This window comes from Ambystoma mexicanum, chromosome 9 (assembly GCF_040938575.1).
Source record: "Ambystoma mexicanum isolate Mex_15411 chromosome 9, UKY_AmexF1_1, whole genome shotgun sequence".
Taxonomy (NCBI): domain Eukaryota; kingdom Metazoa; phylum Chordata; class Amphibia; order Caudata; family Ambystomatidae; genus Ambystoma; species Ambystoma mexicanum.
The window spans coordinates 433,303,209-433,329,816 of record NC_090931.1 but is presented as its reverse complement, the minus strand read 5'-3'; the positions used below and the strand labels follow the sequence as shown (position 1 = coordinate 433,329,816).

At 46.5% G+C, this 26,608-nt stretch overlaps 2 protein-coding genes across 16 annotated transcripts in view; one reads left to right on the top strand and one right to left on the bottom strand.

Moving 5' to 3' along the window:
• Positions 1-11,595, bottom strand: part of AP2B1 (adaptor related protein complex 2 subunit beta 1) — a 1,113,451-nt gene extending 1,101,856 nt beyond the window's left edge. For 4 of the 15 annotated variants that reach the window (XM_069614900.1, XM_069614904.1, XM_069614913.1 and 1 more), the window contains exon 1: positions 11,441-11,566. The gene's annotated coding sequence lies outside the window, so the exon portion shown is untranslated. Of the gene's footprint in view, positions 1-10,622; positions 10,646-10,726; positions 10,851-11,440 lie in introns of those variants that run through there. The other 11 variants (XM_069614901.1, XM_069614905.1, XM_069614909.1 and 8 more) reach the window with 9 other exon arrangements.
• Positions 11,585-26,608, top strand: part of PEX12 (peroxisomal biogenesis factor 12) — a 128,131-nt gene continuing 113,107 nt past the window's right edge. Inside the window, exon 1 of the mRNA XM_069614915.1 lies at positions 11,585-11,671. The gene's annotated coding sequence lies outside the window, so the exon portion shown is untranslated. The remainder of the gene's footprint in view (positions 11,672-26,608) is intronic.

Below are 26,608 nucleotides of genomic sequence, written 5' to 3'. Positions count from 1 at the left end.
AACTTCAAACCCTGCAAAATAATGCACTCAGGACAGCCCTTAACTTACCATACAGGGAACACATATCCAACAAGAGAACACAAATGGCTCAAAATGTGCAACCGTATGTTACTCAAAACAGCATCACTCACCTTCAAATACTTAAATAACGCAGCCCCCCCATACCTTGCAAGCAGAATAGTAAACAGAACCTCCACCAGACCCACCAGGATGACCAACTCTTACTGCCTACAGGTACCCAAATTCAGACAAAAGAAAACGGGCGGCAGTAGCTTCCCTGTCATGGCAGCCCAACACTGGAACACCCTCCCTCTCAACATCAGAACTGACCAATCCTACTACAGCTTTAAGCGAAACACCCTCACCTGGTTACGCTCCAACGATCCCCAGCCAACCTCACTCTGTATATGTACATAAACTCACCTTCTGAAATGTAAATTACTGTATGTATATTTGTATATATGCCCTCTTAACAGATCCTACCAAATGTAATGCTCTGCTCACTACTCAACTGTTTCTTACCCTGCAACCAAGCTTTTATGTAAACTTATTTTCCTGTTCTCTGTTGCGCCCTGTCATCTCTGGGTTTTGCGCACCATATTAAATAAACAAGCATGCAGGCACCTAGTCAGTGAGACAACGCAGGTAAATCCAAACCCCCATCTCTTAGCATTCAAGGTGGGAGGTACAGTGCTAGTCACTGCAGGCGTTAAAACTGCTTTTATTTTTAGAAGTACTAACTCGCCGTTTGCCCGCCTGATACCTTTGTGTGAATGAAGCATCAAATGACTGCTCTAACAACTGCTTTACCAATAGCCAGAGAAACTGCAACTCTAACAGGAACTGCGGTGTCTAGCTGATAGCTTTTGCTGACACTTTGACCTGTTTTGAAGAAAACCTTCTGTGCAAGCCTCTAAGTGCTAAAATCAGTTCAAGCACTGGTAGCTAATAGACGCTCCCACACAACTCACCTGCGAGTCCCTGCTCTGCTGACTGTGGGGCTCCGAATTGTACAGTTGCTCAGGCAAACGCCAGCCGCTTTGTGGTGCGTGTTAAACTACTCTTTAATACAGCTCATGTGTGTAGAAGGCTGTTTCAGCCTCTGCCATTGGCTGAAAGACATATTGGGACTTCAACTCCCAGAAGCACCAACATCCCTCTTAAAGGAACGTCAGGCACTTCAGCGCCGGTGCTTCTGGGCCAAGCCGGTCTTGCGCCGGTCCTCACCGTCCACAGCGTCCGGTGCGCACCACGCTGCACAGGAAGCACAGCTAATTAAAAACAACCATGGGGCAACTATCCTTTGATATAGCTGCTTCCATCTTGCGAAACTACCAAAACACAAAGCTCGCCAAAGCCGCCTGTGAATCAATCCTCGAAAGAATTAGTCCTGACACAAATATTACTTCCACAGAATCACTGGCAATTAAGAGACGTGAAAAAAGAACATCACAGACCTTCATCAATAAGAAAGTGCCCTCGCAACCTCCCCCAGATCTAAAGATCTGTCTTATCAATACCCGCTCCCTCAACAAACACACCATCAGCGTTCATGATAAGATATCTGTGGAAAATATCGATATCATGTGTATCACCGAGACCTGGCTAAAAGAGCGCGTCGGCCCCACCTGCGACCTAGCGGTCCCCGAGTGCTACACCAACAGAGAATCAGGACAAGGGGGTGGTGTGGCAGTTATTGCCAAAGACACCATTTAACTGTTCCCGACTAAAATACAATGCAATGGTACGGAAATCCTCCACCTTAAACACCTCCAAACCAATAATAGTAGCCTCAACTTAATTGTTGTTTACAGACCACCTACCTCCATGCCCAACTTTAATGAAGAAATAACACACCAACTCAACATGATCAAAGGACCCAACACCGCCACTCTACCCCTAGGAGATCTCAATCGGTGGCGGGGAGACCCCAAAGACAAAGAGGCATTAAACTGGAGAAACTCTTGAATAACAGACTATCAAGTGATGAACACCGATCCCACCATGGACAATGGTCATCTACTGGATTAGGTTGTTACCAACAACCTCTTATTCCAAGAATATAAAACTGACCCATGTATATGGTCGGACCACTACAGTGTGACCTTCCATAGCTCCCCCCCACTCAAAAACCCAAACTTCCCAACCTCCCTATTAAAAAAACACTGCGGAATTATAAAAACATCAGCAAAGAGCATCTGATGCAATGTCTAGACACATTTGACACAGGGAAATAATGAAGACACATGCGAGGCCACCCTATACAACTTACTTGGCCACCTACAGGCCCTAGTGGACCTAGAAGCTCCACTCCTAACCAAAACCTATAGGCCTAAGGACAAAAAACATGAGTGGTTCACAGAGGAACTCCTCGAACAAAAAAAACTCAAAAGAAAAAGGGAAAACGAGTGGAAAAAAGAACCCACATCGGACAAGAAAACACTTTGGAAAATCAGTGAGAAAACCTATAAAGAAATGATAATTTAGGCAAAAAAGAACTACTATGACAAACAGATCTCAGTGGCAGCCAACTCCACCAGCAACCTCTTCAATATATTGAAATCTATTGATAAACCAAAAGGCATCCCCCCACATTCTCGCCCACCCAAGAAGAATGTGACGCAACTCAGATAGCATTTTTTAACAAAATTGATAAGGCCAGGAATATTATAGCCAAATCCCAAGCGCTACCATGTCACCCACTCAAGACTTACCAGAGGAACTTACTCACCAGACGACCCAATTTAGGTTCAAGCCCATTACTGCCAACGACATGTTAAAAGCACTGGCATCCATGAATCCCACCACTTGCGCCAAAAACATACTCCCGGCCAGCATCATCTTAGACCACCCTGACATCTTTGCACCAGCCTTAACCAAAGTGATAAACTCATCTTTCTGCGATCAAATCGTGCCTAAAAGTATAAAAAGGGTAACAGTCAACCCCCTTGTTAAAAAACAAATCTAGGCCAAAAGGAACCCAAACAACCCAAGGCCCATAACCAATTGCAACTTTATACTTAAAATAATGGACAAGTTTGCCACCACACAGCTCCAAGAACACGTAGAAAGCTCAGACCTCCTCCACCACCAACAGTCTGGCTTTCGACCAGCGCATAGCACAGAAACAGCTATGCTGGATCTACAGACCAAGAGGCTCAACATCATTGATCAGGGGAAAGCTGGCGTGCTCGTTCTCTTGGACCTGAGTGTTGCTTTCGACCTATTGGATCACAACCTACTCAAGATAGTGCTAAAAAAAAGCAAACTGCTCAGATGAAGCAATAAGCTGAATAATGTCTTTCCTCCAAAACAGAACATCTAGAGTTCATTGGGTAAATCTATTCTCAACAGAAAAAGAAATCACCTGTGGAGTCCCACAAGGTGCCAGCATGTCCCCACTCCTGTTTAACCTCTACCTTAGGTTTCCATGCATAGTCCTCGACAACATCAACACGTTCTTTACCAATTATGCTGACGACACTCAGCTGGCAATTGAACTAAGTGGAGACCATCAAAGGGACAACAAAAAGCTAAGCCTAGTTTACAACGCGGTAGAGCAATGGATGGACCAAAATTGGAAGTGCCTAAACGGCAACAAAACAAGGTTTGTGGTCTTTGGCTCCAATCTTGTCAGATCTAAGCTTCATTCTGCAAACAACACCTTCACCATCAAAAAGGCCCAAATGAAGGTCCTAAACAAGGTTAAAACCTTGGGGATGATGCTAGAAACATCCCTGGGATCAGATGCCCAAACCCTTTACGTTAAAAAAAACATGCTCATACCACCTGCGCCTACTAAAAGACATAAGACCCTACTTATCTGAGGCAAATAGCGCCACAGTCGCAAGAGCTACCATCTTATCTTGCCTAGACTATGGCAATGCCCTAATTCTAGGATCTAATAAAAACTGCTACCAGAGCTACCAAGTTCTGCAAAACAATGCAGTGAGAATCATTACGCAATAAAACAGGAATCAGCACATCAGCGAAGCCAGGAAGGAACTTCACTGGCTAAAAATTGAAGAGAGTCCAATTTAAATCCCTCACGTTCACGCATAGATGTATTTTTGGCAAAGCCCCTGCATACCTGAAAACTAAAATCATTCCATACAAACCTACGAGAGAGCCAAGATCAGCCGAACAAGGTCCGATAGTGGTAGCTCCCTTCAGACTTAAAAACGGGGCAGGTAAATCCTTCCCTTTGGAACAACCTCCCCGGCCAGTTAAGGATGGAAGCCAATTACCAACGCTTTCGCAAACAACTGAAAACCCACATCTTCAAGTAATACATATACTACAACCTGCCCACCTACCTATGCAGCTCTAATGTCTCGTGTTAGGTGTTTTATTGTCTTACTTTTTGTCTTTGTGTTCTTGTCTCTGCGCCTCAAAGCTCGAGAGCTACCGGCACAATACAAATAAATAAATAAATTAAATAAATCAAGGAAGTCGCAGGGAAATGAAGGCAGTCGGTCCTATACAGAGAGAATGAAATATTAGGTGGTGGTTCGGGTTCTCAAGAAAGACATCTTGGGGTACAGACTCTGGCCGGTACAGCGCAATGCACTGCCTGGCAGCACTGAGCGGTAAAGTCAGGCACATATCCCTGCAATGTTCATAACCCCTCACCTCGTAAAGGCAGTAAAGTTACAGAAATCATACCAAGAGAACCGCATGCCATCGTAGTGAGCTCATAGCAGTTTTAATAGTGAAAGCCGTGTTGCGCAGATAAAAGCAGCACTGGTCATTGGGCCGGCACTCGCCTGATCTGAGATCCGGCTACACATCTGGTGCGGATCGCAGGATCCGGCCACAATCAGCCGCAGCAAACCCCAAAACCTTCTGCTCTGGGTTACTCATGGAAAAAAGAAAAAAAAAAGGGCCTGCGACAGCACAGAGTCGGGGGCGGAGCAGCTCATTGCCGCCATGAGCGCTCCGATGGCTCCGCCCCGTACATGACCACATCAGGACTTGGATACAGGTCAAATTTTATTTATTTTAGCATTTGTAAAGCGCACTACAGCCCGCAGGCAATGAGGCGCTGTAAGGAGACTTTAAGAAGGCTTGCTTGAGGGTTACAGTAAGCGGCCCCACATGGTATATATAAATACATTGGCTTAGGTGCATTCGCATGGTTACATAGGATACACTTGGGACGTTACAGTTGGTTACTAACAGTCTAGTCTAGGTAGCAGGTGGCAACACAGATATTCTCCTATACAGTAGAAGTGCATACCTAGAATGACGGGGTCTTAGATGAAGAGGTTGGTTTTTAGGGCCTTGCGGAAGGCCGTGTGTGAGTCGATTGATCTAATCTGAGCAGGGAGGTTGTTCCACAAGGTTGCCGCCATAGTAGGGAAGCTGGTGCCTCCTGCGCGCACTCTGCGTGTGTGCGGGACAGTGATGCGGTTGGCATAGGCTGCCCTTGAAGGTCTGGCGACTGTTTGTCTGGTTATCCTTTGGGTCAGATAGGGAGAGGCTAGGTCGTGAAGACACTTATGTGTAAGGGCCAGGGTTTTGAAGACCACCCTTTCCTTGATGGGAAGCCAGTGTACCTCCCTTCTGATCCCTGAGATGTGGTCCTTGCGAGAGGTGCCTGTAGCAGCTCTTAAGGCATTATTTTGGGCAATCTGGAGTTTGGCAAGGTTTTTTTGGGAGGTTCCAATGAACAGAGCATTGCAGTAATCCAGTCTGGAGCCGATGATGGCTCTGGCAATTGAGATGCAGTTTTGGCGTGATAGGAAGGGCTTGATGGCATTGATGAGTTTGGAGTGATATGCTGCGGATGAGGCGATGGTATTTACCTGTCTGTCCATAGTGAGGCTGGGCTCGAGATACACACCCATTGTTTTGATAGTTTGAGAGACTTTGATGGGGATATTTTCTACAGTGAAGGATTGGTATTTGGTATCCAGTTTGCCCAGAGTGGGTGGGGAGCCGACAAGCAGGAGTTCAGTCTTATCACTGTTTAGACAAAGCCAATTCTCAGCCATCCACGATTGAATGGTGGCGTATATGCTGTTGAGTGTGTCCAGGTCCTTAGTGTAGTCACCTGACAAGGGGATGAGAACCTGTGTGTCATCTGCATAGTTTGTATATGAGATGCCCAGGGAGTCAAGTATCCTGAAGAGAGGTCTCGTGAAGAGATTGTATAGTGTGGGGGCTATGCAGGAGCCCTGTGGGACTCCGCATTTGATTGGGCTGGGTGTTGCGGTAGCAGGGTCGGAGAAGACCTTCATTACCCTCTCCTGAAGGAATGAGGAGATCCAGTCACACGCCTTGGTTGAGAAGTGGGCTGAGGTCGTGAGATGGTGGCATAGCGTTTTGTGCTCGACCAGATCGAAGGCCGCAGAGAGGTCTAGAAGCAGGAGGAGGGCTGGTTTGCCCGTCAAGTAGTGCCGTCTCGGTACCGTGTCAGGGGCGGAAGCCGGACTGGCGAAGCCCAAGGAGGTGGTTGCCTTCAATTAATTTTTGAACCTGCAGGTAGGCTGCTTTGTCCAAAATCTTGAGCAGAAAGGGGAAGGTTGTGATGGGACGGTAGTTCCCTGGGATAGACGGGTCGAGAGATTTTTTTTTTTTTTTTTTTTTTTAGGAGGGGTTTGACCCAGGCTTCTTTTAGGGAAGTTGGTACATGCGATGATTGAAATGATGAATTGATGAAGGCTGTAATAATGGGAGCCAAGGCAGGGGCACAGTCTCTGATAATGTGGGAAGGGCAGCTATCTCCCTTGCAATTGGATGGCTTAATGGATTTCATGAGGGTAATGACTTGAGCTTCAGTCATGTTCGAGAATTCAAATTTCGGTATTTGACTGGGAACGTCTGGCGGTTGGACTGGAGGAGCCGTTGAGCGCTCAAGGAGAGTGGATAGTGCTTTTTGGTGGGATAGAATTTTAGAATGTAGGGTATCTAGTTTGTGTAGCATGGCTGCTTAAATTTGGTTACACCAGGACTCATCCTGTGTAATGGTGGGGGGAGGGGTGGGTGGACGGTGTCTCAAGTTCCCTGAAAATGGCAAAGATTTCCTTAGTATCAGAGTTGGCATTGCTGATCCTGGTGTTGTAGGAGTCTGCCTTAGCCTGTGTGATGGCTAATTTGTAGTCTTTGGATATAGATTTGAAAGCAGTTTTGTTGGACTCGGAAGGGTGTTTTTTCCATATGGCGAGAAGTGCTCTCTTCTTGGCACGGATATCGGCAAGTTCTTGTGAGAACCATGCGTTGGGATGTATTTTTTTTTGCTTTTTTAGCGGTGATGGGTGCGATGGCATCTACCGCTGTGGTTATAGCTTTGCTGAATGTGTTGGCTAGGACGGTGGGATCATTAGTGAAAGGGGGTAGAAGTGCTGGTATGAGTAGCTGCGGGAAGAGTGAGTCCTTTGTCAGTTTTTTAGAGCTTCTGGAGAGCGCTGCGGGAAGAAGGATGGAGGGTCTTGCGGGTCCTGGAGATGTGTCGATGTGAAAGTTGACACAGAAATGGTCAGACCAGGGGATGGGGGATACAGGGTGGCGGAGGATGGGGCAGTTATGTTGTGTCACCCAGTCTAGGGTGCGTCCTTTGGTGTGTGTAGGTTTGGTGATAGTCAATTTAGGTTTTGACCAAGCTAACGCTTTTTGTAGGGATTGGGCGTTGAGGTCCTTGGAGTCGTTGAGCCCTAGGTTCATGTCACCCAGCAGTATTACTTTCGATGTCTTTTTCAGGTTGTCTGAGAGCGAGTGGATGAGAGCTTCCTGGAAGTCGTTTGAGGGTCCAGGGGGCGATACACTAGGTGGAATGCAATGGTAGTATTGTTGGAGATTTTGAGTTTGATAGGTAAGTAGTCTGCGTTGAGGCCTAATTCTGCCTGCATTCTTCTAATGTCAAGAGAGTCTTTGGCTATGATGGCCATGCCTCCGCCCCTCTGTCCTATCCTGTCTGTGTATGGTATAATTGTCAGGGATGGCCAGTGAGAGGGCAGGTCCAGAGGAGTCTTGAAGCCAAGTCTCGCAAATAAAAAGCATGTCGAGCTTGTCCCTGGTGATGAGGTCATGTACATCGAGGGTGTGTGCAGGGATGGAACGTGCATTGACTAAGGCACAGTTCAGGCTGGTTATGGGGAGGCTGGTGGGCTGTGAGTTGGACTTGGCAGCAGGGCATACCCTTTTGTCAACAGCATCAACAATAGGCAATGCAGTAGGGGCAGCAATGGCCCAGCATCAAATCAACAGCATCAACAATAGGCAATGCAGTAGGGGCAGCAGGGGCCAGCATCAAATCAACAGCATCAACAATAGGCAATGCAGTAGGGGGCAACAAGGGCAGCAGGGCCCACCAACAAATCAGCAGCATCAGCAATAGGCAATGCAGCAGGGGCAATAGGGGCAGCAGGGCCCAGCATAGTCTGAGAGACAGCAAGGGGAGGCATGCGAGTTTGAGTACATTTACATGAGAGGGCACTTGAGAGTGTCGGCATGCCGAAGATACGGGTCAGCGCGTGTAGATTGAGGCTGCGCCAGTGCACAAATCTTATTCCACTATGCGCATTCCGTGTGGCGAGGCTTGGCGGGTAGCATTTGGAGGAGTGAAATTTGTGCATATTGCTACGGTAGCCTAGCATAGCATTACGACGGGTTATGCTGTGAGGAAAAGCAAACTAACTTCTCTTGTGACTCCGTGCAGGGTGCACAGGGTCACCAGAGGAAGTTACAGTCCTCTGCCACAAACCGGTTTATTTATGCAATGTTTGTCAGATAATTAGGTATCCGATCAACATTGCATGAATAAATAAATACCCCTATTAAAATTGAAACTATCCCACACGATGCAGCCACCCAACTGCTTTCAGCGGGGAGTTGCGCCCGGTGTGGTTCAAGTAAAAGAAAACGTTGCTTATGGCGAACAGAAATCAGCAGGTTTTAAGAATGGAGGTTGCAGGACAATCCCTCGGTTTAAACCAGTATTTCCCCACAGATTATCTGCTCTTTCCATCTCGGCGTTGCAGGTGAGACTGTGCATGGGTTGCCTCCATTTTGGCCTGTAGTGGCCCCGGCACGCTGCTGCCATGCCCCGAAGCATCCCTTTCTTGCGGCTCCCCTTCTCTCCCTCCTCCCGCCTCCCTGCCCACCCCCTCACCCCTATTGGGGTATCATGGCTCTTAAGCCACCTTCCCAGGGAAGCCCCCTGCGGCGAAGGACGGCTACATGAAGTGTCTGCAGGTGTGCGCAGGGGGCAAAAGAAGCCAACAGACACCAACTAAACTCTAAGTGCGGCATGGATGGGGAGTAGAGCAATTACTGAACTCCAGAAAGCCCTCGTCACTCTACCTTACCTCTCCTAAACGCATACTGCCATAGAATCACACCATGCATACCTAGAGAGGTTTGTCATTTCCAGCCTAACTCTATTCTTGGCCTGACTGAAAATGTTTACTGCATTACGCACTAACACACTAGCCAATGTTAATTAGCGCCACATCGATAGAGAAATGTCAAGATTAGCCTGCATCACCTTTAGACAGGTGTAACAATGTTAGCATGTACCACAAGTAGATGGAATTCTCAATTTTAGCTTGCGTCATGTCTAGACAGGATTATGAATGTTAGCACACGCCACACTTAGATGAATCCGTAATGATGACAAGGGCAACACCCGGATGGAATCATGATCACTAGCCTTCCTCACCTACAGAGAGATTTTTGAAATTAGCAAGCACCACACACTCAAGATGGAATAACGAATGATAGCAAGCATCACACCTAGACATAATTGCAAGGACAGAAAGGCCAACTAACCAATCCACTAACAATTTCACCCCTCTACATACACAGCTCAAACTCTAACCAAACACAACCACAAGCCTAAAACGCAGCAATCCGCACAAACTTCACTACAACAACAAAACAAACCGCACATAGACTTGCACAACAGCACACGACGACTACCGATCGTAAAACACCCCAAGACCGGCCAACGGACCCACCGGGCTGAGGCTGCCAACAGCAAATCACTGCTCTCTTGCACTTTTCCAGCCTATTCCCACTAATTCAACCCCCCCCTCCCTCTTTCAGAGCCGCCAGGGGACCACTCCGGTGGTGATATAGTGTGCGGTACAAATATCCTTTAACATTAACTAGAGTGAGTGCTCTTCTTAATGATTCTTTAACAGTCTGCTTAAACTACTCCTCTGCATGAGATCAGATCACAGTGTAGACTAACATTGCTGTTGGCAGTTCAGGTGCACAGATGTCTGCTACGGTTTGCTCCCTTGTACATGTGCAGGTTGGCAGGGCCATCACATTATCTCGGGCACCAATGAAAAAGCGGGCCATAGTTGTAAATGGCAATTCATTCCTTTTCTAACCCTGTATGAATAGTACCCAAGGGGGAAGTTTCTTTTTTGTAAAATGGGATGCAAATTGACATTTCCTTTGATCGGACATCAACTGCCAGCTCCGCCGCCCCAAACCTCGCCTCTTTGGGCGGCATCACCGCCTCCCCCCCCACCCTCCCCCGCAAAATTGTTTCCATTTCCACCACTGGATAAGGGTGAAGATGACGTACAATCCTGAAATTTCCTTAAAGTGTGCGGCACGGCCATAAACCACTTCTGTTTTTTTTGGGAGGGGGGGTAGGAAAAACAAACCCATCGGCGTTTTGTTCTCCCCTGTTCCCTCCCTTGCCTTGTCGCGCTCTGAATCACCTGTGTATGAGGGCGACATAAATAAAAATCATAATCGTTAAATATACCTGGTGCTTCTGCGAGATGAATACGCGCATTATAAATGCGCAATAAAAAATAAATACCTGCACGGCATGGAACGCTCCTTCCTCCGTGATCCTCTTCCTAAGCACGTCACGACGTAACAGAAACACGTTATTACGCCGTAAAGGCATTTTAGAAAGAATCGGCAAACTTTCTTAAACGCAATGATATCGGGTCTCACAGGGACTTTAAATGTGTGATTGATAATTAAAGTAATACAAGGACTCCGTTTAGCCTTCTCTGCCACACATTGCAAAGGGGCAAATGAACAACCCCCTCCCCAGGGAATGCCAAATCGCCCCCCATGCAGGGTAAATAAAAAACGGAACTGTTATGCTGGAAATTCGTACCCAAATACGTCTGTCTGCATAAGACGCATATCCCCATCTGCTGCACATACCAAATCCTCCAACCCCCTCCCCGCTTCAGCGGTGAGATTAACTAACTGTTCACTGGTACAGGGGAAGTCCCATTGCGAGGGAAGGAACCCGCTGTACAGCCCCACTCCATAAAACATCTCCCCGGGCAAATGGCACACCTGCATGAGAAAACCCCAAAACGAACTGAATCCACCTGTACCTTAAGTAAATCTCACCCGATGCACATTACAAACCACGAAAATACACAGAAATACCCCTTCCCAATATTGCCTCTCTGCATTAAAGTAACAATCAACATGAGATAACTTTAAGACGTACCAAAAACGAAATGTGCTTTACAACAGAGCAATCGCTCCCACAACGCCTTGAATTGCCGGCTTGCAAAAAAAAGATGAGAAGAGAACCTTCAAACCCATTTGATGCAGAGCAGCTCACGTGATGAAGTGGGGGCGGGGCGTTGCTGTAGTCCGTTTCTCGACACGACACTACCGACTCGACTAGACACTACCCTTTACGAAACGCGCATGTCCAGTTTCCAGTCAGCGTCACGTGAGTTCATGCGATCCAGCTCTTGCAGTGAATTTTATATGCCTTTCTTTTAGCATCCATCAACTTAGGCGTTTTCACCCCTTTGTTGTAATATTGTTAAGAGGAGCCCCTTTGCAGCCTCTCGGAATGCACGTTGAAGCTGCAATTCCTTGTATTGTACTTATCACTTGTTGAAATTAAATATTGTAAGTACGTGGTTTTCTAAACATCTGGTTTTGAAATTACACGGGGCAGCCTGTTGTTGGTAGTATAGACACAGTAGCTACTCCGAAGCTCATTTAAGGTACGGTTCACGCTCTGCAATGCTTGCAGAGACAGTAACTGCTGCGCAGCTACTACACAGAGCCTGTACATATAATACCTGCACAGGCTAATGCTGCAGACGCGGGAACTGCTGTGCAGCTACTACACAGACCCTGCTCTAGTGTAAGGGATTATATATCTAATAATACCTGCACAGGCTAATGCTCGCACAGGCAGTAACTGCTGTGCAGCTACTACACAGACCCTGCTCTGGTGTAAGTGACTACATATATAATAAGAAAGTACAGGGGCCCTAGGTGTTGAACCAACCTTCCTAAGCTCTATTTTATTTTGTTTTCTCGGCAAGGTCACAGGATTTTTGATGAGGTGAAGCCCACACCTCGTTTGTTTGACTGGAAATGGCAGGGGGGGGGCGGGATACCTCACATTCGTTTTTGATGAAGAAATAGATTTTCTATGCAGTTTTTATCCCTTTTTTTCGGGTGCTTGGTGTCAAAAAAACTTTTTAATTTTGTCTTCGTTTTTACAGTGTGGGCTCTTTGTCCCAGTTAAGGTCAGCCGACCTGTGTTTCGACCCATAGGCTATGTTTGGTGGTTCCTAGCCCCTTGGGGTCATGGGTGGTATACTGCCTTTGGTCCTGTAGTTAAAGCTGGGCTCTTGATGGGCTCTGAGGATGAATTGGTGGTGGCATTTGCACGTCCTGCTCTGTGGCTGGAGTAACTGCCGTGCAGCTACTACACAGACCGTGCTCTGGTGTAAGTGACTATATATATAATACCTACACCAGCTAAGGCTCGCAGACGCAGTAACTGCTGTGCAGCTACTACACAGACCCTGCTCTGGTGTAAGTGACTACCTATACAGTAATACCTGCACAGGCTAATGCTCGCAGAGCCAGTAACTGCTCTGCAGCTACTACACTGACCGTGCTCTGGTGTAAGTGACTACATATATAATACCTTTGCAGGCTAATGCTCGCAGAGGCAGTAACTGCTGTGCAGCTACTACACAGATGCTGCTCTGGTGTAAGTAACTACATATATAATAATACCTGTGCAGGCTAATGCTCGCAGACGCAGTAACTGCTGTGCAGCTACTATACAGACCCTGCTCTGGTGTAAGTGATATATATATATATATATATATCTGCACCGGCTAATGCTCGCAGACGCAGTAACTGCTGTGCAGCTACTACACTGACCGTGCTCTGTTGTAAGTGACTACATATATAATACCTGTGCAGGCTAAGGCTCGCAGATGCAGTAATTGCTGTGCAGCTACTACACAGACCGTGCTCTGGTGTAAGTGACTATGTAACAAAGTGATGTCGAGTAAAGCAGGTAAGTTCAACTTGGTTTATTGTCCTAGCCAGCGTTATCTTCTGTAGTACATACACAGGGATGGTAGGGTCCACAAGACAGGATACAAGAGAGGAACACCGGGCTTGCCCCTCACCCAAATAGCCACTCTCACTCTGCTCTTCCAACCGTCACTCACAGAACACTGAGAGCACCCACATTCCACGTAGGCTGACATCACAGCCTACCAGTTACATTACTACACTTCCTAGAGAAACCACAAGAAGCAGAGGGACATCGCCACATACCAAGGGAACACTACTGCAAACCAAAATCTAAAGGAAGACACCACACATCGAAAGTAGAAGGATAGCTGACCAGCACTAACCCACACTTCGAAATACTACAAGCACCTAACTTCTAATACACAGCAGCTGTCCATGATCAGAAGCTCTGTACTACAGGCCAACCGGACCCGTACAAAATGCCAGACCAGGTCACCCAAAAACAAAACACCCTAACTTGAACAACCACAGCCTAAAACCATCTCGGCAGAACCCTCAAGGACTAAAAATAACAAACAGCACTTCCACCAGTTTCGAGCTGCCCCTCAGAACATAAGCCTGCCACGCCTATAACTACCTTATGTCCGGAGACAAAACCTAATCACTAACACCCTTAACCAACATCGCGCTAAATCCTTATGCTCTGGTCTGCCCCCCCAGAACTTCAGCACTGCCACCACTGAGCACTACGCTCTACCAAGAGCAACAACAATTGCCAAACATCTGCCGAGAAGCCCTTACATTGATGAAATGAAAACACACTGCTTCCTACCACCACCTTAGACTGTACCACTTACCAAATGGTCACAACTTCACCTCAAAAGCTCACCTAATCTTGGCAAATTGCACCCCAACGCACAATTAACAACACCCATCATTCAAACATACAGGTATTGAACTAATCATACACAGTGGTATTACCATTCCCTAACCACTATGAACCATAAAACGGACGCTCAACTCCCCCAGATAGCACCCCCAACTCCTGTAGATTTAAGTGCATTCTTGCTTCTCGCACATTCAGGAGAAACCCACCTGAATAACTCAGATGAACATAACAACTCGCCCATGCTTTGGACAAAACCAACCAAAGGCAACCATAATAATGTTCAACTCAACGGCAACAGAACATGCCATTGCACTAGAATCGCACAAAAAAAGCACCACTGCCCTAGCCACTACAGTGCACCACTGCCCTAGCCACTACAGACCCACCCGGCATCTGCACTAGGAACAAACACACAAAACCGCACAGCTGCTGCAGTTATTACAGACCCACCCGGTATCTGTACTGGCAATAAACACACAAAAAAACACACAGCTGCACTAGTTATTACAGACCCAACCGGCATCTGCACTAGCATCAACACAGCCTTGCTCCAAAATTGCCACCACTCCACTGCCTTAGTCACTACAGACCACACAGCATCGGTCAACAGAACAACTAACCAGTGCAGATAGTTGTCTGACAACGCCAAAGAATTACACAGACCCACCCGCTACTAATGTGGTAAAAAAACAACGGACAACCCTGTGCCCACACTCGCCAGTACTAAGGCAAGGTAATTGCACTCTCCATCTCTACCCCACATAGTTGCGTTCTTTCACACACATGCATACTAGACACCATACAATGTAAAAAAAGAGTAAATGTCAAATGGAATGGCAGAAGTAACAACCTCCTTCGAACACATAAGCTTGGCTCCTCATCCGGTGTTGGTCCACCAACTCCTTTATACATGTCCCCAATCTGGAAATCCAAAATGAGTCTCCAACCACCCTCCAGTTTGGAAACATGAATGCATAAATGGTTTTGACCCCCAAAAATACCACCTTATGCATAACAGCCTTATCATAACACCACCCCCACATGTCCGGAGAGAGGAAAATACAAATCTCAAGTAACCAGGACACCTACACCCACAGAGGCCACGACAGAGACACGAGACAGAAAAAGACAATGGCCTTAAACAACATCAGCCCTCCTAACCCTGGGGACCAAAACAACCTACAGCCCTAACAATGGGCCACAACATAGACGCAAAAAATGAAAACAGGCCCTTGACAACTCGCCTAACTACAGAGTCCACAGAGTGTCTACCCTGGATCACGTCCTGCTGGTTCCTGAAATCTTCCCAGGACGTTGTCCAAAAACGCAAATGCTTCAGCCGCATAAGCACCACGCGATGACCCCTGAAGCTTGTCACGACTTCTCGCTTTACGCCACACACACTCTGATAATCCATGACTCAACGCCTTCCCTTCCATACGATGCATGTCAACATTTTGATCCAAATTGTAACACCAGAGGTCGCGCATAGATTCAAAAGACTTTCCACCATGCCTCGCATAACACGTTCTCACGCCCCACGTGACTTCCAGCCTGGCGTGGGCAGGGCAACATCCGCAGGCACACCAATGGCTGCCCACGTGGCCCGTCTCTGGTGCGCCGCTCCAAACCAACGTTATCACTTGGCTAGAAGGAGCGGCCTTCGTCGGATCTTCCGGAAGGCAAAGAATTAGCACCAGCAGCCCCACGGGCAACAGCCCCATGTGTCCTCTGCATTCTGGTCACCGGACGAGTCTTGGGCGCCCAAGGTTGCCGGCACTCCATCCTCTGACCAGCAGGACGGGGCATCTCCTCCGGACCTACGCACTGGACCCATGTGATGCAAACACACAGATGATGCTCTGCCTCCAGACCTGGGCACTCAACATCCGAAAGGCCCACAGGAGACTCTGCAGCAGCTGCCTCCGACCCACCGGCAACGGCCACACTCCTCATTTTTGTGCTGGGCAACCGTCTTGCTCTGGGCACCAATGCTTCCTGGCCCCTCTGTCCTCCCGCAGCCGGGCAGCACTCACCATCCGAACCGGACAGACTTCACCTTGCCACCAGGAACACGGGTGCCACCAAAGAAACAGGCTGCCAAACTCACTATATGGAACAGACACTACAACGCCTGGACTGAAGATCAAGCGTCTCATGCCAACATACGTGCAACTGCAGAAAGCGCACTCAAATGCTTCAGTCCTCCCCTTGCAGCCATGTCGTGCTGCGACAGGGTAACACCTGGGTGTGGGGCAGGATGATGGGGGCGGTGTCCTCGGCCTTGCTGCGCCCCCCCCCTCAGCAGAGCCAAATGTCATCAAAGGGACCTCCTACCATCCCATCCTCGTCGCCAGTGTAACAAAGTGATGTTGAGGGAAGCAGGTAAGTTCAACTTGGTTTATTGTCCTAGCCAGCGTTATCTTCCGTAGTACATACACAGGGATGGTAGGGTCCACAAGACAGGATCAAGGGAGGAACACAGGGCTTGGCCCACATCCAAATAGCCACTCTCACTCTGTTCTTCCAACTGTCACTCCCAGAACACTCAGAGCAATCGCATTCCACATAGGCTGACATCACAGCCTACCCGTTACATTACTAGAGACTACATATATAATACCTGTGCAGTCTAAGGCTCGCAGATGCAGTAACTGCTGTGCAGCTACTACACACACCCTGCTCTGGTGTAAGTGACTACATATATAATAATACCTGCGCAGGCTAATGCTAATGCGCAGCTGCTGTGCAGCTACTACACAGACCCTGCTCTGGTGTAAGTGACGGCCACAAAGTGTTTGCGTAGGGTGATGGAGTTCTTTCTGTGAATTGTTTGCCGATTCTTGTGGCGTAGTAGGTTTTTATTTGTTGCTTTGAGGACTGTTGCTTTGGACACTTTTACCTGTCTTTGGTATTTTATTTAGTCTTGTCTGGTGTATTGTTCTCTCCATTTTGTTTCCATTTTGCAGTAGTTTTTTTGGCATTTTTTCAGTTCTTCTGTGAACCATTTTGCTGCCAGTTTTTTTGGTTTTGCTCTGAATGTTTTAGCTGGTGCTAATTGGTCAATGGCATTGGTGATCCAATTGTTGGCTGTGTCTTCTGTTGTATCTACGTTTGTATCAGTGTGATCTCTTTCACCTAGGTTGTCGTGGTGGGTTGATAGCATGGTGGCCTTGTCCGCTAGTTTTGTTGCAAAGTTGGGGTTGTAAGAAGATGGTCTGTAGATCAGTAGGAATACTACGTTGGATTGGTCGTTGAGTTCTATCTTGATTAAGAGGGTTTCATAGTCTTCCGCGTTGGTTGTGATGATTCAAGATGCTCAGGTGTGTTTTGTATGTATAATTGCGATTCTGCCTCCTCTTCGGTTTTCTCTGTTGGCGTGTATTAATTTATAATTGTCGGCTATTGCTTCATTCGCAATAGCTTTATCGTTGTCTGATAGCCAGGTTTCTCTAAGGAAGAGCATGTCTATGCCTCCTTCGCTTAGGAGGTCATTGATTTCTGTTGAGTGTTTTTCCATGGATCTAATGTTGAGGAGGCTGCAGTGTTGTTTGCTGTATTTCCCTTTTGTGTTGTTGTTAGTATTGTTTGTTCTGACCAGTGTGTTGTTGGTTGGGTTTTCATTCCAGATGGGTTTTTCCCGGTTGAGTCTTTTGGGTGGGGTGGTTCTTTGTTGGTCAGTCTCTTTGTCAAGTAGACCAATAAGGTTTATGGCGGGGTTGGTTCGTTTCCGGCGGGTAAATAGGGAAGCTACCCCGCTGTTGTTCCAGTCTTGGTGATATAGGGGGTGTAGAGTGTAATGGTTTCCAATTTGTTCCTTGTTCTGGTTGGGGTATTATCCATGGTGGAGACCGGGTTGGGATGGTTTATTAGTTGTTGTCCGTTTGATGTCCTGGTTGAGTCTATATTCGTGAAGGTTGTTGGCTGTCGGTTCGTTGTTGTTTTTGTTTACCATGTTGTCATATGTGGACAGGTAGCGAGCATTGTAGTCCGTCTTTGCTATGTTATTTGGATGTCTCCTTGGGCCATCTCAGATGTTTGTCAAGTTTTTTGGGGTTGTGGGATCATTCTGGTCCGTCCTCCCCGAGTGGTTTGGGATTTCTTATTATTTCTGTTGTCTTTTCTGGCTTCTTAGTCTTTCTTGTGGCGAGGCATGATGCGTGATTTGTGTTCCTTAATGGGCGTTCTCTTTCGATTGGTGTTTTTCATGGTCTTTTGGGTTTAGTCTTTGCTGTTGGTGGTTTGTTGTTGCTTGTATTTGGTAAGTTGTGGGTAGTTGAGACCTTGGTTGATGGGACTTTGTGGTTCCGTTTGTTTATTGCTTCTTTCTTTTTTGGATCCTTTTCTTTTGTTCTTTTTTTATCCTGGAGGTACTTTTCGTTATGGTTGTTGATTATTGGATTTTGAGTAAAGCAAACATGAATACTGTGTGAAGGATTGCATGTGAATACTGGAATATATTGGTGCAGTCATGTTAGGCAGAATTCTAATTTCTGTGCTATTTCCCTTCAACCTTAGAGACCCCAGCTCTTTTGCTGGACTATAGGACTTTTTAATTTTGACCCTGGAGTGAGCAAGGCCATTTTCCCACTGCCTCGTGTGTTTTGACCTTTTGGATTTTGTGTTTTCACTGTTTTGGGAGTCTGACAAACTCCATATGCATCTACTTGTTCTATGGTGACACACAGCATCTTCAGTGCAGTGTCACTGAGAAATCCTTTAGATTTCTCATAAGGTTTAAAATACCTTTTCTTGTGTGAACTACTGTTCCCAAGAATAGTAAAGTGAAATTGACCTTACTTACCTTTTCTCTTTGTGGGTCCAGCACACACCATTTTATGTGGAGTGCTGGGGATTACCATGTAGCCCCTTAACCTACATTCTCATGTAACATTTGTATGTTGCCCTCCCTACTTTTAAATGGCTAGTGGCAGTGGTTTCTACGGTAGGAAAAAATTAAACCACTTTCAGTACAGTCACCCTGATGTGTGATTGACAGCCTAGGCTGTACATGAATGGGAGAAACCTGCTTAAAAGGCGAGGGTTTTGGGACTAGAGGCAGAGTCGACCACTGGGAGAAACACCTGACAAAGAAACCATGAACAAAGCTTGCTGCATCCTCCTGGACCTTTGAATTGCCTGGTGAAGCCCTGCTGCTGTGCTGAAACTCCCTTTTGAGACAGAGAAGACAGAGAAGCTCCGGAATGGACGACTTCTCCCCTTGGGTTAGTGGGACCAACTAACCCAGAGACAAACTCCACTGAACCATCTTCCCTGCTGCAAGAACCTATTGCCATCGGTCGAGTAATCCGTAGTCAAACGAAACGTCTGAATCCGGCTAGAAGCTCCAGAAGTCTCCTAAGGGCCCTCCAGAAGCAGGCCAAACAGAGCTAGAGTCCCCTCACCAGACCCAAGGAGTGGTGGAAGCCCAAACGGTACCAGAGATACGCAACAGTGCTGTTTACTAAGCGCTGAAACTGCAAAGTGCCGCTGAACTGAAAAGAGCCCGTAGCTGCCAAAGACATCCGAAGTACTGCCGCAGGAGCCCTACAGAGGTCCTCCCTCTTGTCCCCGCGACTGAGGCTCAAGAACACAGTGTCTGCAATGCTGTAGCAGGACAGAAGCCAGCTGGACCACTCTTCTTCAAACCAGAGGTACTATTTAAACTTAGGTTACTTACCTCACTGTCTTGTAGCCTTGCTTTTCTCAGTTGAGAATTGCAGTGGTTTACTTTTAGAGTTGAATACAACTCTGTTTTCACAGCTTGTGGCCCTACAAGTAATTTTCTAACTAACTAACTGTAACTTTGTGCAAGACCTTTGATTCTAAGAAGTGCCACAGCTCCGTAGACTGTTTCAAATTGACTTTGGCTGTCCTGGCTCCCCGGAAGACTCTTGTAGCCCACTGACTTTGATACGGTTTGTCCCTCATAGGTGGTGACTTGTTTTAGACTGTTACTGCTGGGAAAGGCTTGTCTAGATTTCATTGGAAGATTTAGTTGTCCTCACATATACTGAGAACCTGTTTAACCATTTTCCTTCCTTAAACCTTTAATTTCTGCAACCTCAGAATCCGTTACTTTCCTTGTGATTGAAGTCACCCCAGGGTGTAACAATTGTGTAATAAGCATATCCAAAGATTATCCACTAACTTGCTCTGATTCTGAAAAGTAATGTTAAAGTATATTTACATTGTTACATGAATTGCCTTTCTAAAGAACGCTTATTTAAAAATTGATGTTAATTAAATAAATAGCTATTTATAGGCCAACCAGCATAGTTCTGACCTATACCAAAAGGTGGGCTTACCTAATACCAAGCAGATAAGTGTTGTGTAGTCTCACACAGTGGGACTACACCAATTCGTACCTAACAAGTCAACATGGAAATGTATTGATTGTGAGGATGCTGCGTTCCTGCTTTTGACTGGGATGGCAAAGGATTCTCACCTATGGGGTGCATGCTATGTTTAGGCCTCTGGCTTCCACATGGGCCCAACATAATCTCCATCTTTACCCTTGCCACAGTGGGGGATCATTCAGCATAAGTGCAACTAAGCAAAAGAGGAATGACAATCTGTATTGGTCCGCATATCATCCTACAAACTCTGATGTTCTGAAGTAATCAGTAAGTCATCCCCAAATCATCAAGAGCATGCATGTTTCATGGCAATGCTCTTGAAGTAATCAGCAGGTCATCCCAGAATCGTCCCCAAATCATCAGGGACAAACGTGTAATCTCTTGAAGTGATCAGCAGGTCATCCTAAAAGCATCAGGGACAACGAGTTTTCTAAAATGGGGATGATGTTAGCATATTCATTAAGTCATCCTAAGCTCATCCCCAAATCATCACCCACCATTCTGAGATATTTGCTGATGACTTAACAGCGTGATGACATCTGATGATGTGGGAATGACTTCTAGTGTAGTTCGATGATCATCAGATGACCCCAGCATGGTCTCTAAAGTCATCCTTTTAGACCAGGGCCGCTGGTTCATTTGAGTGGTTCTGGTGAGTCTTACAGTCTCTGCTTGGAGTGGCTAGAGGTTGAACGTTCTGACTGGTGCAGTCTTTGAAGGGTGGCTTTCTAGTTTGTCTGTTGTGGTCTAGTGCACAGCCAGGTTTTGAGAAATTGTTCAAAACACTAGGTGTGTGTCCTCTATGCAGATAAGTTATCTGGGAATTGACCTGCCTCGTGTGGTGATAGGAAAGAGGAAAGGTTTGTTCAACTTTGTCAATTTATCAACTTTTGAAGGATAAAGGGCTATGTCGACCCAGCCAGAATTCAAATCTGTGACTGCAGATTGCACACAGATGTCAGAGGCAAGGGCTTAGTCGGAAATCACACAGCCAAGCATGCTTAGTTTAAACATATTTGCTTGCCATTACTCCTGCCCTACAGTCCCTATCGTGGCTCCTGCTAGATAGATTGAAGAGTCCGTTTTTAAATTTAAGGCTTGACTCACTAACAAGGAATACTGGCCCAGGACCTCAAATATCCATGGAAACCTCAACCTGCCACAAGTCTGAGGTCCACCTTGGAAGGCATCATCCAAGCATATATGGTTAGGAGGCTCAGTCTTGGCTGAGGGTGGGCTAACTGCATGGACACAAAAAAACATTGGCAAATCTTGAAATTACAGTGGAGGTTGGGGAGTTGAGTGAGATCAGCAGGGAGAGGGGTGAAATAGATATAGAAGGTACGATGTAGGTTTTGGTGTAATTTCTTTACCTATTCTATATTATGAGTGAAGCTCTTCTGATGCCTTTGCTGCACTTTTCTGTCAGGGTGGAAGTTATTTGCAATAACCCTGCTTGTGCAGCAATTGACCTTACCTTTTTATTATCCGGGCCCTACCACCTCCAGACTGCCCTTAAAGGTTTTAGGTCGTTTTTTATATGCACGTTGCTTGTGATAATATGTTTGTAGTTTTGTGTCAGCAGGGAAGGGCAGGGATATCATTAAGAGTGACCAGATAACTACATTGATGGATTTGGCCTTTTTATGACGATACACTCGAAATGGGCAGCAGGTCTCGTTTTATTGGCGTACCGCAGCTGTTGGGTAAGAATTAGTGCAGTCCAACGGGTGTGGGACTACCCAAGACTTATCTCTTGGTATTAGGTAACTCACCTTTTAATATAGGCCTGTACTGCACCAGTTGGTAGTGTGACTGAGCAGCCAGGCTTATCTTAAGAGGGGTAATATGAGCTGTAGAATGAAATCAGTAAACAAGTAAACACTAGGTTATAAAATGTATTTATACACAAAGATATTTAAAGCATTCTTTAAAAAGCAGTAATTAGCTGTAACATTAATCCCAAGTTCAGATTCAGAAAATGAACAATAAAGCAGATGAGTAATTCATTAATATGTTCAGGGCTTTAAGCGTGCGGGGCCGAGCCCCGACAGGCACCCGAAATCTCGTTTTGAGGCAGGGTACTGCCGGGGCTTCACAAGTCTCCCCTGGCAGCCCCGGCCACTACATGAGAAGGATTTTTATTTTCTAAAGCCTGAAGCTCTCGCTCGTGTGCGAGAGCTTCAGCCTTCAGAAAAAAATGCCTTTCATCCATAATGGTGGTGCCGCACTTTCAAGGCATCCCTTCAAGCAAGAGATGCCGTGGGCCGGCGCCACCATTATGGAGAGAAACGTTGAGGCCGCTGGAAGCAGTCCTTGTTTTCTGAATCCTGAAGCTCCTGCGCGTTCACAGGAGTTTCAGTCTTTGGGCAAAGGGCCTCAGTTTATAGCGGCCTCACCCTTTCAGCATTAATGGTGACGCTGCCCCTCCCCAGCTGGCGAGGGGCAGCACCACCATTAAGGCTGAATAGGCGAGGGGCTGTCCCCTGCCAGGTAAGCCTATAGAACATAAAGGTAGAGATCTGCACCCTCACCCTCATGGGGAGAGGGTGCTGCTCTCTACAAAAAGCTGCCTGGCAGCAGTGCCAGTAGCCCATTCAGCTGGGCTCCTCAAGGGGGCATGGCCTAACGGGCCAGCAGGCGACCCCTGCTGTTAGGGCACACTCCCTTGATGGGCCCGGCTCATTTCGGAGTGCCACTTAAGGCACTGCATATGTTAATGTTCCAGTACCCAGAGGTGAGGTCAGTATAACATTTCTATAGGTAACACCTTTGCAATATTGAGTTATTTTAAGGAAGGATCAGGACAGGCTGATGGGCTATAGGACAGTTCGATTCTCTCAAAGGGATGCAGGCAGTCTATTATCCCAGCATTAATTCAACATTTAAGACCTGTGAGGGAACACACACTGCCAAAGCTAATGGGTGCAGGAGGAGGCCTTTAAGGAGCCAGGACAGCCAAAGTCAAAGTTCTGATGCTCTTCTTAGAAAAAAATGCTTAAATAATCGGTGTTCAAAAGAGAAATCACAGCAACTCAAGAGGAGTCACCTTTAGGAAGCACAAGCTGTAAGGCCGGTGCAGGTAAATTCAGGTCAACTTACTGTAGGGTTCAGTAACACTCCCTAAGATGGAAAGCACCCCAAACAACAAAAGGATGTCCCCAAGCCCCACGGTACATTTGAAATTAAGAAGTTGTACTATTTGGATGCCTTCTGAATGCAATGCAGCAGACCCTTGTTCATTGTCCTTGGTCGTGGTGATGAAAGGGAGGATGTCTGGCGGGCTCCTGCGGCAGCACTCGAGAGAGGGGCTGGACAGCAGTGGATTTCCGTCGATTCAGTGGCTCTTTGTGGTTTTGGAGCCTTTTCCTCAGCGCCAACTAAGAACGAAAAGCTCTGGTTAGTAGTTCCTTGATCGCATGGTCCTGGACTCTGGTGACGAACGCTATACGTAGATTTCTTGCATCTGTAGGGTCCTCTGGATGCCCACAAAGATTTGTCCGGATTCGGACTTGGGAAGACACTGCACTCACGGGTGGTCGATGTACCCCTGGTATTGGGATTCTGCGGACTTGGAAAGTTGCAGCAAGTCAGGGGTTGCGCCATAATAGTTTGTCTCGAGGCTGCAGGGTTTCACCTGAAACTGAAAAAGCAAAACAACTAACGGGAAACAAAGAAAAGGATGACAATATTTAGGATGACATTGACAACATCCAGAACCGACTAAAGAAATTCTTACTACAACAAGAGAGACGATGCTAAGTCAAATAGGACACAAGCGACACCCATGAGGACAGAAATCAGCATCCCTATCCAACTCCAGCCAACAACCTCACTCCCTTCATAATTGCTACCAGGTATCATATTTGTATAGTTGTATGAATGTTAGCACTTGCCACACTTGAACTAAGTTGTGGACATTGGCATGGGCGTTGACCGGATGGAGTTGTGAATGAAGGCAGGTGCCGCCCCTGGACATAATTGCAAGCATTGGCATGTGCCACGTTTCGAAGGGGCTGGGAGTGGTAGCCTGCATGAGCAACAGAATAAGATGGTAAATGCCTACCAGCCACCACATATGGATGGAGTAGCCTTGGCTGACGGATGCCGTGCGCCGACTGGGTTGGGAATGCTCTATGGGCCAGATTTGAAGGGACGCACAAACACCTGCCTGCCCCGCATACAGACAGGTGTCGCGTAGGTAGTCAGGGCCAAACTTGGCCAAGGTTATGAATCAGAGTGGATGCCATGTGTGAAAGGGACTGCGAGTATCGGATGGCCCCAGATCTGGACGGAGACGCAGAGATGCTTGCGCTCCCACCTGGAGAGAATATGGAAGTTTTGCGCCTCGCTTCCAGACAGCAATGCCAATTAACAATTTCACCCCTCTGCATACACCTCTCAAACTCTAACCAAACACAACCACAAGCTTACAACACAACAATCCGCAACAACAAAACAAACCACACATAGACTCGTACAACCGCACATGATGACTACCAACTGTAAAACACCCGAAGCCCAGCCAGCGGAGTTACCGAGCTGAGGCCGCCAACAGCACATAACTGCTCTCTTGCACTTTTCCAGCTTATTCCCACTAACTCACCCCCCCCCCCTTCACTTTTTTCAGAGCCGCCAGGGGACCACTTCGGTGGTGATAGTGCGTGGTACAAATATCCTTTAACATTAACATTTCCAGTCCCATTTTAGTCCTGAACCTATTCCAACAGTCTGGAGGAATGGCTATGGGGGCAAAGTTCTAACCAACTGTTGCTCATTTGCACCATGTTTCAATAATCTGCTGAAACAAAGTTGTAGCATAAGGGCTGATATGTTCAAGCCCTTGCTTTTAGCACACATCATTCTGTGGTCGTGTACAGTAATTGTATTATTCGTTTCAGACTATAATGCCAGGTTTATGAGTACCAGGATGCAATCAATATGATGACAACTGATTTATCATCTCACACCTGACATGTACTAATTTTAGATGTCATTAATCTTTCCACTGGGTTATACTTGTGATAGTCACCTGCTGTTAATCATTGTTTGGAGGCATGCACATATCTGTTATGCATGATGTGCCTACAATCATGAGACAGCGTACCTTTTAATGATAATCATGGGTTATTTGTATAACACCTTAATCCAAGGCGCTCGTATTTTTTGCTGCAAAAACTCATCTAATTTTTTAAAACATATTTTATGGGGGGTTAACCCCCCAAACCACCCTTCCCACTTATTTAGAGTCTAGCACCCCAAACCCCAGAAACATTATATCCCTCTACCCACCCCCAATTTTTTTTTTCTGTTTTTTTTTTGCGGCAACTGCCCAATATGAGAATTCTAAAGCCCACCAAAGCTGAAAAGGCAGCCAAACTACTGCCCATTTTCATCACCTAGAGGCACCAGTGGAGGCTGGTGAATTGTTTGATTGGGAGGAGCAAAGACATTAACCAGGAATATGAGGGAGGGACCAAGAATAGTGAGGAATCCCGAACCAACCAACCAACTAACCAACATGAGACCCACCCGACCCGATAATTGTTTTTAAATAATGGACTAAAGTAGCGTACACTTTCTGTGAAAAATTGACTTAAAGCCAAACCGTTTACAATCTGTTTTGTATGCCAAATAGTGCAACGGAGCATTTCCCAACACATTTTGATGATGCTTTTGACCACAATATAGGCTAATTTTCTGCAAGAATTCCCAAATAATTGCATATTCATGTTTGCTTTGCCAGTCATTCCAATGATGATGATACTATAAGAAAACCATGTTCGTGCTTATTCTGCCAATATATGCCAGTATTCCATGAACAACCATGCTCCTGTTGGCTTTGCCTATCATGCCAGTAAACAATTGCAGGTCACTGTAAAAACATGTCCACACTGGCTGCACCAACGTCGCCCAGTATGACCAAATAGTGTTGGTTTTGGCCAACATGCCAGTAAAATATGCCATGCCTCTATAAGCAAATATCGATACTCACTGCTAGAATACCTCACCCCCTTTGTTCCCAGCCCACAAACATATTCCTATCATCACTCACCTGCCACAACATACATGTTTCTATCTCTTTCACTCATGCACCCACAGAACATTTGCACTGCACCCT